This window comes from Tamandua tetradactyla, chromosome 18, assembly GCF_023851605.1.
Source record: "Tamandua tetradactyla isolate mTamTet1 chromosome 18, mTamTet1.pri, whole genome shotgun sequence".
Classification (NCBI taxonomy): domain Eukaryota; kingdom Metazoa; phylum Chordata; class Mammalia; order Pilosa; family Myrmecophagidae; genus Tamandua; species Tamandua tetradactyla.
This window is the reverse complement of record NC_135344.1, coordinates 40,238,252-40,253,677: the sequence shown is the minus strand read 5'-3', so window position 1 is coordinate 40,253,677 and position 15,426 is coordinate 40,238,252. Positions and strand designations below refer to the sequence as shown.

The 15,426-nt window shown below is 35.8% G+C and overlaps 1 protein-coding gene across 2 annotated transcripts in view; it reads right to left on the bottom strand.

Moving 5' to 3' along the window:
- The window catches only part of RIT2 (Ras like without CAAX 2), a 418,989-nt gene that overhangs the window by 333,235 nt on the left and 70,328 nt on the right, over window positions 1-15,426 (bottom strand). Inside the window, exon 2 of one of the 2 annotated variants that reach the window (XM_077135582.1) lies at window positions 14,958-15,023. The exons of the other annotated variant lie outside the window; for it this stretch is intronic. The gene's annotated coding sequence lies outside the window, so the exon portion shown is untranslated. The remainder of the gene's footprint in view (window positions 1-14,957; window positions 15,024-15,426) is intronic. 2 annotated transcript variants of the gene reach the window in all.

Sequence of the window (15,426 nt, the reverse complement as noted above, 5' to 3'; positions counted from 1 at the left end):
AAAAAAAGAAGACAAAGAAGAAAAAAAAAATTATGGTGCAAAAAAAAAAAAAACAAAAAAAAACAGATCAAGATTCATGGAGAAGTAACAGAGAAAAGGAAGCTTTGTCATGGAGGTGAAATAACTGTACAAATAGTACAGTCTTAAAAGTTGTACCAGGGTAAGAATCAGATGAAGAGCTGAAAAAAATCTGATCAGTTAAACACACCTATTCTAAAGGTTAAGCATGATTTAATCCTGTGTCAAAGGAAGAGCTATAACACAAAGCCAACCAAGAATAAAATCCAGGCAAGAAAGAAAAATTGAACTTCAGAGTAACTCATCAAGATAATCAGATACCTAGATGACAGCAAAAAATTAAAAGCCATATTAAGAAACAGGAACATGTAAACCAGTCAAAGGAACAAATGAAAACCTCAAAGGAAACATGGAACTTTGAACTCATCAAAGATGTTCAAACAAATCTCCTAAAACAATTGAAGGAGATGGAGTAAAATATGGCTAAAGAGATAAAGGATATTAAGACAACAATGTGTGAAGATAAAGAAGAATTTGAGAATTTAAAAAGAAATATAACAGAAATTATGGGAATGAAAGGTACAAATACAGGAGCTTAAAAAATATACCAGAGGCATATAAGAAATTTGCACAGGCAGAATAAAGAAATCCGCAAACTAGAAGGCAAAATAAAAATCTTACAGATAGAAGAACAGAAACAAAAAAGGAAAGGGAAAAAAATGGTCTCAGTTATTTGAGTGAAAGCATGAAGTCCACAAACATATACATCATGGGTGTCCCAAAAGGAGAAGAGAAGGGAAAAGGGACAGAAAGAATATCTGAGGAAATAACAGCTGAAAATTACGCACCTCTTATAAAGGACATAAATATACATGTCCAAGAACACAATGAACTCTAAACAGAATAAATCTTAGTAGACCATTATGTGTACTCCAAGACACATAAATAAGAATGTCAAATGCCAAAGAGAGAATCCTGGAAGCAGCAAGAGAAAAGCAATTCATCACATACAAGAAAACTGCTATATGACTAAGTCCTGTTTTCTCATTAAAAACCATGGAGGCAGGAAGGCAGTGATATGATATATTTAATGTATGGAAAGAAAAATATGGCCAATGAATAATTCTTCCTCTGGCAAATTAGCCTTAAAAAACAAGGGAGAGTTTAAAATATTCACAGATAAAAAACTCAGAGGGTTCCTCAACAAGAGACCTGCTCTATAAGAAATACTAAAGGGAGTTCTGTAGGATGAAAGGAAAAGACAGAAAAGTGAGGCTTGAGATTGTAAAAATGAAGACTATGGTAAGGATAACTAAAAGGGGAAACAGAGAGACATAAAAATATATGACATATATAGCCATAGGTTAAAAATGGTTGGATAAGGTCTGCTTTTACATTAGTAACATTGAATGGTAATTGATTAAACTCCCCAATCAAAAGACACAGATTGGCAGATGGGATAAAAAAAAGTATGATCCAACTATAAGCTGTCTAACAGAGACTCACTTTAGACCCAAAGACACATGCAAGTCGAAAATGAAATATTGGGAAAAGATATTCCATGCAAACCATAACCAAAAAAGAGCTGGGACAGCAATAATAATATCAGACAGAATAGCCTTTAAATGCAAAACTGCTATAAGACACAAAGAAAGACACTATGTAATAATAAAATGGCAATTCACCAAAAAGAAATAAGTCAAATATTTATGTATCTAACCATGAAGTCCCAAAATACATTAAGCAAATAGTAAAACTGAAGGGTGAATTATATACCTGTATAATAATAGTTCAAGACTTCAATATACCACTCTCATCAATACATAGAACATTTAGAGATGATCAATAAGGAAACAGAGAGTTGGAATAATTTGATAAATGAACTAGATCTAACACATAGGCATAACACTGTACCACAAAACCACAGGATATACATTCTTTTCAAGTGCTCATGGATCATTCTCCAGGAGAGACCACATGTAGGGTCACAAACAAGTTTCAATAAATGTAGAAAGACTGAAATTATACAAAGCACCTACTCTGACCATATAGAATGAATATGGAAATCTATAACAAGCAGGGAATTGGAAAATTCAAACATATGAAGTTCAACAACAGTTACACAATCAGTGGGTGAAACAAATGTAAGAGAAATCAGTATATATCTCAAGATGAATGAAAATACGAATACAGCATATCAAAACTTAAGGGATTCAGCAAAGGCAGTTCTGAGAGAGATATTCATAGACCTAAATGCCTACATTTAAAAGGAAGAAAAGACCTAATTGAACAACTAAAGAATGTAGAGAAAGAACCGCAAACTAATTGTAAAGCAAGCAAAAGGAAAGAAGTAGCAAAGATTGAAGAAAAATTAAATAAAAGGGAGAACAAGAAAACAACAGAGAGAATCAATAAAAGCAAAAGTTGGTTTTTTGGGAGTATCAATAAAAATGACAAACCCTTAAACTGACAAAGATAAATCGAGAGAGGATGCACATAAAAAAACCCTGAAATGAGAGGGGGTCGTTACCATGGACCCCAGAGAAATAAAAAGTGCTCAAGGAATACAATGAACAGCTGTATGCCAACAAACTAGACAACTTACAAGAAATGAACAATTTCTTTGAAACACATAACCTACACTGACTCAAGAAGCAGAAAATCTCAATATATCAATCAAAAGAATTGAATCAGTCATCAACAACCTTCCCACAAAGAAAAGCCCAATCTAGATAAATTCAGAAGTGAATTTTACCAAGTATTCTAAGAAAAATTAACTTATTCTATGAAGCCAATATCATCCTTATATCGAAGCCTGCTAAAGATAAAACAAGAAAACTACAGACCAATATTTCTAATGAATACAGATGCAAAAATCTTCAATACAATACTTGCAAATCAAATACACATTAAAAAGGATTATACATCATGACCAAGTGGATTTTATCCCAGGTAGGAAGGGTGGTTCAACAATGAAAATCAATTAATGTAATACACATCATCAATAAATCAAAAGGGAAAAACCACCTGATCTTCTCGATTGATACAGAAAAGGCATTGACAAAATTCAGCACCCTTTCTTGATAAAACACTTCAAAAGACAGGAACTGAAGAAAATTTCCTCAACATGATAAAGGCATATATGAAAAATGAACAGCTAACATTGTACTCAATCGTGAGAGATTGAAAGATTTCCCTTTTAGATTGGGAACAAGACAAAGATTCTCACTGTCCCCCTGTTCCTCAACATTGTGTAGATGTTCTAGCTAAAGTAGTTAGGCAGAAAAAAAGGGCATCCAAATCACAAAGGAAGAAGCAACTTTCTGTATTTGCAGACACCATGATCCTATATTTAGAAAATACCAAAAAAAAAAAAAACTTGCAGCAAAGCTACTTACGCTAACAAACTATTTCAGCAAAATGGCAGGAAACAAGATCAACATGCAAAAATCAGTAGGGTTTCTATACACTAGTAATAAGCTATCCAAGAAGGTAATAAAGGAAAAAAACTTTCATTTGCAATAGCCATTAAAAGAATTAAATATCTAGGAATAAACTTAACTAAGAATATAAAGCATCTGTACGCAGACAACCACAAAACATTACTAAAATAAATCAAAGAAGACCTAAATACATGGAAAGACACCCTGTGTTCAAGGATCAAAACACTAAATGTCGTTAAGATGTCAATTCTACCCAAATGGATTTACAAATTCAATGCAATACCAATCAAATTCCCAACAGCCTACTTTGTAAAAATGGAAAAGCTAATTATAAAATTTATTTGGAAGCGTAAGGGGCCTCAAATTGCCAAAAACATCTTGAAATGAAGCAGAAGGACTCATACTTCTGGACTTCAAGGCATATTATAAAACCAGTGTTCAAAACAGCATGGTACTGCCATAAGGATAGACATATTGATCAATGGAATCAAATTGAGAGTTCAGAGGTAGACCCTTAGATCTATGGTCAACTGATTTTTTACAAGGCTCCAAAATCCACCCACCTGGGACAGAATAGTCTCTTCAGTAAATGGTGTTGGGAGAACTGGATATCCATATCCAAAAAATTAAGAAGGTGCCTATCTTACACCCTATATAAAAATTAATTAAAAACAGATAAAGAACTAAATATCAGAGCCAGTGCCATAAAATTCATAGAGGAAAATATAGGGAAACATCTTCAAGATCTAGTAATGAGAGGCAGCTTCTTAGACGTTATACCCAAACCACAAGTAAGAAAGAAAAAATAGACAAATGAATACTCCTCAAAACTGAATACTTTCGTGCTTCAAAGGACTTTGTCAAAGGGTGAAAAGGCAGCCAACTCAATGGGAGAAAATATTTGGAAACCCTATATTTGACAAGGGTTTGATATCTAGAATATATAAAGAAATCCTAGAATGCAACAATTAAAAGACAAACAGCCCAATTTAAAAATGGGGAAAAAACATGAATAAACATTCCTTCAAAGAAGAAAGACAAATGGTAAAAAAGTACATTGAAAAGATACTCCACTTCACCAGCTATTACAGAAATACAAATCAAAACCACAATGAGACATCATTTCACACCTACTATAATGGCAGCTATTAAACAAACAGGAAACCACAAGTGGTGGAGACGATGTAGTGAAACAGGAACATTTCTTCATTGCTGGTGGGAATGCAAAATTGTACAGTTGCTGTGGAAGACAAGGCAGGCAGTTTGTCAGAAAGCTAAGTATTGAGGTGTCTTATGAATTGCCAATTCTGTTACTCAGTATATACTAAAAAAAGATGTGAAAGGAGGTACATGAACAGACATTTGCACAGTGATATTCATACTGACATTGTTCACAATTACCAAAAGATGGAAACAACCCAAGTGTCCATTAATAAATAAATAAACAAAACAAGGAATGGTGCTCTAAAGTACACAACAATATGGATGAACTTTGGAGGACATTATGTTGAGTAAAATAAGTCAGATACCTAGGGACAAATATTATATGATCTCATGAATATGAACTAATTATAATATGTAAACTCATAGCTATAAAATCTAGAATATAAGTTATCAGGGGACAAAATGAGGCTATGGAATGCGGACCGGCTAATTAATATGTGCAGAATGTTAAACTAGGTTGAACTTAAATGTTTGGAAATGGATAGACATGACAGTAATTGCCAGTAGAATTAATAGTGCTGAATTGTGAGTGAATGTGGTTGAAAAAGGTGGTTTAGAGTCATGTATGTCAATAGGGGGAAGATGGCGGCTTAGTGAGGTATGGGATTTAGTTTATTCCCCAGAACAGCTACTAAATAGCCAGCAACAGAACAGAACAACTGCTGGGGCCATGTCAGTGACCGGACACTCAATGTACCCCAGTCTGGACCAGCAGAACTGGCTGTGAGCACCCTCAGAACTGTGAGTTCCCCAAGCGGCAGTGGCCGGTGCTCCTCCCCCACAGGCTGCTTCCCAGAGGGGATAGAAAAGGGACATTACCAGTAGCAGGGGCTGAACACAACTAAGCGTCAAGTGCGGAATTAATTCACAAATTCTGACTACTAAAAATAGGCCCCTAGCTCGGCTGAACCTGGTCAAAGCAGAGGTTGCTGATTTTTGCCCCAGCACTAAGGGTGCAGGGCTGATAGAAAAAGAACAAAGAAAAAAAAAGAAACAGAGTTTTTTTTTAATTGGCTAGCAGATAATACTTGAAAGGGTCTGGGCCCTGAAGGAAAGGAGGGGGCACATAGGATCTGATGGTACACAAAGCTACATGCCAACATATGCTCTTGACTGGCAAACCTGAGGAATGGGGGTCCTGCTCTGAGAAGGACTTTTCTCTTTCTTTTTTGTGGCTGTGCTTCTACAAAGGCTTGACTGCCTTTGGATACAATGGTTGGGCTTCTCAGGCTGCAACTGCCCCAGGCATAGGCAGAAACAAGCTTGTTTGAGAGCTTATCTGGAGCCTGTGCCTTCCCCAAGGGAGGGGTAGGGCCCAGCTCAGGTGGATTACCTCCCTCAAGGAATTCAGAACACAGGGTTTGGAAATTTAAAACAATTAAAGCCAGCCTACAATCTCTCCTCTGTCTCCACCATGCCCCCAGTAGGGAGAGTCTGCCAAAGTTAAAGGGTACCACATCCCCTTATGCTGGTGGTACCTGCAGGCAGACAAGTGCCACATACTGGGCAGGATAGGAAAAACCCAGAGTCCAGAGACTTCACAGGAAGGTCTTTCAACCTGCTGAGTCTCACCCTCAGGGAAAACTGATGTAGGTGACTCTTTTCTCCTTAAAGGAAGCCAGTTTGGTCTGGGAAAATCTGGCTGGGGTCTATAATACCTGAGTTGACCCTCCTAAGGATGGGCGGGGGGGGGGGGGGAAGGCACTATACAGGCAGGGCAAGAAACAAGAAAACAAGAACGGAAAAATTCTGCTCTGTTAAACAAAACTTAAGCTAGTGGTCCAGAATAAGCTGAACTGAATGTCAAAGAACAAATACACAACAAAGTTATCTGGCAAGAAAATCCTAGGTAAAAGAAGTGAAAACAATCTCCAGATAAACTAATTAAGGTAATTAAATGCCTAGACACCAACAAAAAATAACAAATCACACTAGGGAAATTGAAGATATGGCCCAGTTAAAGGAACAAGCTAACTATTCAAATGAGATACAGGAGTTGAAACAATTAATTCAGAATGTTCAGACAGACATGGAAAACCTCATCAAAAATCAAATCAATGAATTGAGGGAGGATATAAAGAAGGCAAGGAGTGAACAAAAAGAAGAAATCAAAAGTCTGAAAAAACAAATTACAGAACTTATGGGGATGAAAGGCACAGTAGAAGACATGAAAAAAACAATGGAAACTTACAATGTCAGATTCCAAGAGACAGAAGACAGGATTAGTGAACTGGAGGACAGGACATCTGAAATCCAACAAGCAAAATAAAATATAGGGAAAAGAATGGAAAAAATATATAAGCAGAGACTCAGTGAATTGAATGAGAACATGAAGCACACAGATATACGTGTTGTGGGTATGCCAGAAGGAGAAGATAAGGGAAAAGGAGGAGAAAACCTAATGGAGGAAATTATCACTGATAACTTCCTAACTCTTATGAAAGACTTAAAATTACAGATCCGAGAAGTGCAGTGTACCCCAAACAGAATAGATCCAAATAAACATACTTCAAGACACTTACTAATCAGAATGTCAGATGTCAAAGTGAAAGAGAGAATCTTGAAAGCAGCAAGACAAAAGGAATCCATCACATACAAAAGAAGCCCAATAAGACTATGTGTAGATTTCTCAGCAAAAACCATGGAGGCGAGAAGACAGTGGAATGATGTATTTAAAATACTAAAAAAGAAAAACTGCCAACCAAGAATTCTATATCCAGCAAAATTGTCCTTCAGAAATAAGGGAGAAATTAAAACACTTTCAGACAAAAAATCACTGAGAGAATTTGTGACCCAGACAGAGACTGACTCTGCAAGAAATACTAAAGGGAGCACTAGAGGCAGATACAAAAAGACAGGAGAGAGAGGCGTGGAGAAGAGTGTAGAAATGAAGGCTATGAGTAAAGGTAAAAAGAAGAAAAGTTAAATATGACATATCAAATCCAAAAGGCAAAATGGTAGAAGAAAGTACTACCTGTACAGTAATAACACTAAATGTTAATGGATTAAACTCCCCAATCAAAAGACATAGACTAGCAGAAAGGATTAAAAAATAGGACCCATCTATATGCTGTCTACAGGAAACACATCTTAGACCCAAGGATAAACATAGGTTGAAAGTGAAAGGTTGTGAAAATATATTTCATGCAAATAACAATCAGAAAAGAGCAGGAGTAGCTATACCAATATCCAACAAATTAGACTTCAAATGTAAAAAATGTTAAAAGAGACAAAGAGGGACACTAGTTATTAATAAAAGGAACAATTCAACAAGAAGACATAATCATATCTAGAGCCATGCATGTCAACAGAAGGAAAGCTAGAGGTGAAAACATGGGAATATATAACACAATGAATCTTGTGGTGGATGATGATTATGATTAACATGATTAACAGCTCAAATATTAAAAGGCTCTCTTATGAACAAGAACAAATGCAAAATACTACTGTAAGAGTTAATAATAGAGGTGTATTTGAGAGAAAATGTACCAATTGCAAACAATTGGACTATAATTAACAGTAATATCTTAATATTCTCTTTCAACAGGTACAAATGTACCACATCAATATTAGGCATCAACAATAGGTGGGTATAAGGAGTATGGGTTTTTTTTTGGCGGGGGGGTTCTTTTATATTTCATGCTATTATTATTACTACTATTATTATTATAGAGTAACGAAAATGTTCTAAAATTGAATGTGGTGATGATTGTACAAGTATGATGCTACTGGGAGCCACTGATGGTATCTTTGGATGAAGTCTCTGATGCATGAATATAGCTCAATAAAATATTGTTTTAAAAACACAGGACTGTGCAGCACAGTGAACTCTATCTATGACAATGATTATTGTAATAATCATTTTATAATTTCATAAATTATAAAATTAAAATAATTGCTTTGTCTAGTTAATAAATTTCAGTAAGTGTTATACTATATCCCTCCCTTCATTTTTGGAGATAACTGATGTTAAAATTTTAGAGACTATTCCTAAAACCAGAAAAACACCAAATATAAGATACACTTTAACGTAATGTTTAGAATTTTTTCTAGAAATGCATTTTAACATCCTTAGAAATGCATAGAGAAAGTAAGTTAAAATTATTTTATTTATAAACTTGGGAGTTAGGAGTCTCATAATGAGAAGAGTAGGTGAACATGAATAAAAATGAAAAAGCTGCCTTGACAATGTCTGAAGCCAGGGGCCTAGAAGGAAGGGGCAAAGCCAGGGGGAAATGCTCTGCAACGATTAATGGTTAGAAATTTGGGGTGATTTAATAATGGATGTCAAATTTGATATTTGTTCTTGTATTATGTTAAAAATATACTCTGTTATACCTCCCTTTAGAAAAATTACAAGCAAAATTTTAGGGGGATTCTAATGTTTAGTTCCATCATGGAGTGGAAAAAGGCTGGTTAAAGAGGACATAAAAGCAGTGAAGAAGCTGCAACTGTGGACTGACTCAGTAAAATACAAGTCACCTTTGGAATTGTCAAAAGTGTAGAGAAGGGTATGTTTACCTTCATACAATGTATTATGTCAGGGCTTGAGCTATTCAACTGAGAGATTCTTTAACTTCTAATCCAGTTCTTTTCCCTATAATTGTATTATGTTAATTGGTTTTATCTTCTATTTGATATAAAGCTAGAAGAATGTTCAAGTCTAATCCATTTTTCTGCAGGTGTGCACTTATTTGTAAATAGGACCTTTGAAAATAGTATAGCAATTAAGGTATGGACTAACTTGTGAATAGGATCTTTGAAGATCCTATTTAGATGAGACCAAACTGAATCAGGATGCCTGAATCCATATGAGTGGAGTCTGAATAAGGCAGAAGAAATTTGGATGCAACTAGTCAGAGAAAGCCATAAGAGGAGACAAAGGTAACAGATCACCATGTGAAGGAGGCAGAGTCATGTTACTGAACCACAAGCACTGATGCAAGCCAGCACCATAATGCTATGGAATCTAGGAGAAGACATGGCCTGCTGAGTTCTTGATTTTGGATTTTGAGCCTCCAAAATTGTGAGTCACTAAATTCCTGTTTTTAAAGCCAATTCATTGCACAGTATTTGTCATAGCAGCCCTGGAAAACTAAGTTAGGGACTCCAGTTCCTATTTCTCTTGTGAATCCATTAATTCAAACAACACACTAAGTATAGGAGGTATTCAGTAAAAGATTCTAGGGACTCTTCCTATTTCTCTTGTGAACCCATTAATTCAAACAACACACTAAGTATAGGAGGTATTCAGTAAAAGGGACTTTTTTGGGACTCCAGTTCCTATTTCTCTTGTGAACCCATTAATTCAAACAACACACTAAGTATAGGAGGTATTCAATAAAAGATCACACCAAATTTTACCATGCTGGTGAATGATTAACGAAAAAATGCCTAGAATATTAAGACATTTCCTGGATTTGAATCTTACCCCATTACTTACATGTTGTGTGATTTTGGGGAATCAATAAATAATTTGTTCTGTTTCTGAACAGTGTCATCTGTAAAATGGATTAACAATAATTCCTAGTACTGGGGTGATTAGGAAAAGTAAGACAATATATCTAAAGAACTTGAACTACCAACTGGACAATTGTAAGCTCTCAATGAGCATTATTTACCAAAGTTTGCTCTTAAACTCTAATACTTAGACCCATTCAAATATTTTCTCTTTTCTAATATTGCACGATGGTCTCAAGGTCAAATCAGGTAAAATACATGGTTGCTTTTTAACCACAACTCACATATGTTCATATGATGCTATCACATCTGTTTGAAATATAAATCTTTCAACCAACTGGTGTTTTTATTTTATGAGTGTACCTTGTTTGATCATTTTTGTAATATCATGGGAATGTCAACTGTTCATTTTTCTTGTTGTTGAATATTAAACAATGAGAAGAGAATATAATTAATGTACTGGTTTCTAAAATTGGCCCAACCATATGTTACACTGAACGGAAAATTTATTTGAATCTGGAATAAACACTCTGCTTAGTTGGTTAGGGTTGCTGTTTGTTTGCTTACTTTTGTTAATATAAATTGCAGCATGACCACTATGGCACTCTAGCTCTAGAACAAAAGCTAAGTGAATTATGAACAGATAACTGGCAAAACAGCACTGGCATACATGATGAGAGTAAATCCTGGCCTGTGAAGTCCCAAAGACAGCCTTCACTTTCCTTTCATAAAAACAATGATATAACAGGAATGACCTGGAAGTTGTCCAGGATTTGACAGAAAGAACATTGAGCAACAGTATCAAGAGAACTGAGTTTTCATAATGGCTAATGCTAGCCCATTAAATTAATTTAGAAAAATCACAAAAAAGATGCTCTAGTTTAAATTTCCTTAATTCTAAGCCACAAGGGCTGCAACAGATTTGCTCTTTAGTATTATTATAATGTTTCTGTACTTTTATTCAACAAACAATTGCACAGCAACTAGGGATTCTGTAACATTTTTGGAACTCAGGGTTGAAAGAGGTAAACCTTGCCTGCAAGGAACTCTCGGTAGAGTGAAGGATGAGAATTAGATAGACAATTATATCACTGTATTCTTAATGTTATGATAGCTAATCACAGGTTCTAATTTAGGCAAAGCAGAGGAGAATGAAATCTAAACTCAAAGATTAGCCAATGATTCTCTGACAAGGTGGTGGCTCCTCTCAGTCTTGAAGAATGAGCATGTGTTAATAATGCAAATGAGGCAGGGACTAGAAGAGACTTTCAGCCAAAGGAAACAGCATGCTCTGAAGTCCTAAATCAACAGGCAAAGGTAACATGCTACAATAAGACATGTCTGGTAGTTCAGAACAGATGGAATCAGAGTAGATGTAAGGTACCCAGGGAAAGATGGTGGCTGGAGAGAGAAACTGAGATCCTATCACCAAGGATATGCTGAAAGCAATGAGAAATCTTTAAGGAATTTTTTGAGGGATGTGACAATCAGATTTACATTTTGAAAACAAAATCCAGTGGGAGAAATCAGAACAGGTATACCTGTTCAGAAGCTACTGTGAGAAACTAAGTGAAACATGAGGAAGGCTCCAAAAGTTGAGGCAGAAAGGAACGAACAGAAAACTGACAAATGTTCTAGTTTGCTAACTACCAGAATGTAATATACCAGAAACAGAACGACTTTTTAAAAAGGGGAATTTAATAAGTTGCTAGTTTACAGTTCTAAGGCTGAGAAAATGTCCCAATTAAAATAAGTCTATAGAAATGTCTAATCAAAGGCATCCAAGGAAAGGTACCTTGGTTCAAGAAGGCCAATGAAGTTCAGGATTTCTCTCTCAAGTGAGAAGGCACATGGCAAACACAGTCACAGTTTCTCTTTCATCTGGAAAGGTACATGGTGAACACGGTCAGGGTTCCTCTCTCATCTGGAAGGGCACATGGTGAACATGGCATCATCTGCTACCTTCTTCTCCTCATTTCCTGTTTCATGACGCTTCCCAGGAGGCATTTACCTTCTTCATCTCCAAAGTTTGCTGGCTGGTGGACTCTGCTTCTCGTGGCTATGTCATTCTGCTCTGCTGTCTCTGAATCGCTCATTCTCCAAAATGTTTTGTTTTTATAGGACTCCGGAAACTTATCAAGACCCACACAAATGGGTGGGAACATGTTGTCACCTAATCGAGCTTAACAACTGCTCTTGACTAAATCACATCTTCAGGGAGATACTCTGATTACAGTTTCAAACACACAGTATTGAATAGGGATTATTCTGCCTTTATAAAATGGGTATTTGATTAAAACATGGCTTTTCTGGGGTGTAAAACATACATCCTTTCAAACCAGCACAAAAAATATAACAGGAATAGAACATGCAGGAATTGGAGACTAACTGAATGTAGGAAATGAGAGTTATTATGCTGGCTGGATGGTGGTGGTGCCCTTTGCTGAGGGAACATAGGAATGAAAAGAGGTTGAGAAAGATGGTGAATTCCCACATAGGATAGGTTGAGTTTAAGGCACCTGTGGGTTTATAATGAAAAATATCCTTCAAGATATTAGACATATGAGTCTAGAGATGATCTCTCAGGTAACTTAAAACAAATACTGTAAATAAATTTACAAACAAAAAACAATAAATTCAACTACAGAAAACATTTCAGCATTAACTATGTGCTAAGCATCACTCTAAATCTAAATAAACAAACAAATAAATATTATTTGGATATTTGCTATATATCTCTGTTGCTTTGAATAAGCTCAGTTAGAAAGGATGTAAGTCATTGTATTAGAGTTTTCAGAGAAACAGAACCAATGGTTGATACTGTGAATATGAGATTATAAAAGCGCCTCACACAACTGTGGGGATGAAAGAGTTCAAAATTTGTAGGGCAGGCTGCAAGCTGGCAGCTCCAATGAAGGTCCTCAACAAACTTCCCAGAAGACACTGGCTGGCTGAAGGAGAGAGAGAGAGATTCTTTCTTCTGAATGCTCCATCAAAGCCTCCAGGTGATTTGACTAAGTGTCACTCATTGCAGAAGACAGCTCCTTACCTGATCGCAGATGTAATTAGCCATAGATGCAACCAACATACTGATGATTTAAGTCCACAAAATCTCTTCACAGCAAAATATAGGCCAGTTCTTGCTTGACCAGATCACTGGGCACCATCACCTGGCTAAGTTGACACATGAATTTAACCATCACAGTTATGCTGTATAATAATTATCTTCCATGATAGGAAATAAATTCCAAAGAAATTGTACAATTTTTAATTGTTTAACATCTTGAGGCTATCCCTCAATCACCTCTTTCCAGATGAAATTAATTATATTTTAAGCAAGTGCTTCCTTTAAACTGTTTTTCCACTCCCATTCTTTGTATGTGTGATTTTTTTTCAATTATCACAAGTCTGCTCATACTCCTCCTGATATAGAGATAGGGCACCTAGGGTTCTACTGAAATTTTTCAGGCCGAGAATTGCCAGACAATAGCTTCTGGAGCAACAGATATTCTTCTCTTATGACTGACCTTAAACTATTTCTCCTTTTGGCTCACTGTCTTTCTATTACAAAATGACTAACATATAAAACTCATGACCTTTATTTTCCTAAAAATGTCAACCTTTAATTAGTGCATTAACTTTTATTATACATCTAATTAACATGTCATATGGTAACTTACATATGTGAAAAAGATCTGAACCGAAATCATTACCAAAAAAATGAATAATCTGAGAAATTTAATTTGAACATTTTGAGCTGTTTATAGGAATAATTTATTAAGTGGATTTATTTGTTTCTATTATAATAGGCATGGCAATTTTTATGATCTAAACCTGACTTGAAAACTGATAATAAATATTTTCTATCTCTAACTCCCTGAATGCTTCATGAAATATATCATGTAACCTCTCACATAAGAATCCCTAATCCACATTACATATAGGAGCAACTCCAAATAGGGAACAATTTGAAACTCCCTGATTTGACACTCAAAAATTCTTCCTAATCTGATGTCACACAGGAATATCACCTGTGAGCTCTGGTAAGGCTGGTCTCCTTATCTGCTCAGCTGCTCCTTTCTAGACCTTTGTCATTGATCCCCACCATGTCTCTATATGCCTGCATCCTTACTCTCTATCTAAACTCTACAGCTTTCAGTTCCATTTTTCTTCTTCCCTGAGAACCTCCCTGATCCTTCCAGTCTCTAGTGATCTGTAATTACCTTTAGCATTTATTCTCTGCACCCCAATCATTTTTTAATATATATATATATATAAAGATCTTAGGTCCCCCAAGTAGCCTATGATAGGGTGTCCAGAAGTGATAACTGGATAACACTCATGTCTTGCCTATTAGCGCCAGGCATGTTTTTTCAAGTCAACCTCTTAGTATTGTTAGGTGGGTATTATTACTTTTAGATTATAAAAAGAGACACAGAGCAGTTCAAATAATTTACTAAAGCCTCCTCAGCATATTTTGAGGCGCTGGATTTTAATCCAGTACTGCCTGATGAATACTCTTCCTCCTGTTATCTGCAGTCACATCATATAGCGGAAACAGGCTTCAGAGTCAAGGTGGTGGGTTTTGAACCCCAATGCCACTCGTCACTAGTTTTGTGGGCTAATTTATTTAATACTTTCTATGTCTTCAAACTTATTACAGATTGGGTTGTAGCAAAATCCCTGATATTATCCTCATTTTATAAACAAGGGACCTGAAGCACAGGGAGTCTGCACTAATTTATTCAAGGTTACAAGGTTAAACAGTAAGATGCATAACCTTATTTTGATCCCAGGCAGTTTGAACCTTACCTCTTAATCATCATGCTATACAGCCTTTATAGAAAACTTCCCTTTAAGCATCCATAGTTTTCTCACCTATAAAATGGAGATAGTGTTGTTTTGAGGATTAAATAGAATAATAGAAGGACACTAAAATAACGGCTTACACATAGTAGGAAGTGAATAATTAATGATTGTTGTTACCATCGTTATTTTACAGGGCTGTCTGGAGGGGTAGGGGTAGGGAGCAGATATCTTCAGCTCATCACAGAGCATCTGGGTTGCACATATAGTTACTGCTTCATAGATACTTGCTGATTTTATTATTTAATACATTGGTTTTTTTGAAAGATGGTAAGGAGAAAATAGGTAGGACATTATCAAATAGTGATATAAATTGGCATAGTATCAATTTACTTTAGATTTTAGGCAGAGTAAACAATAAGAGCCTTGTTTTATGCTAGAATATAAGAAGAATCACCTTGAGGGGCAAATTCCC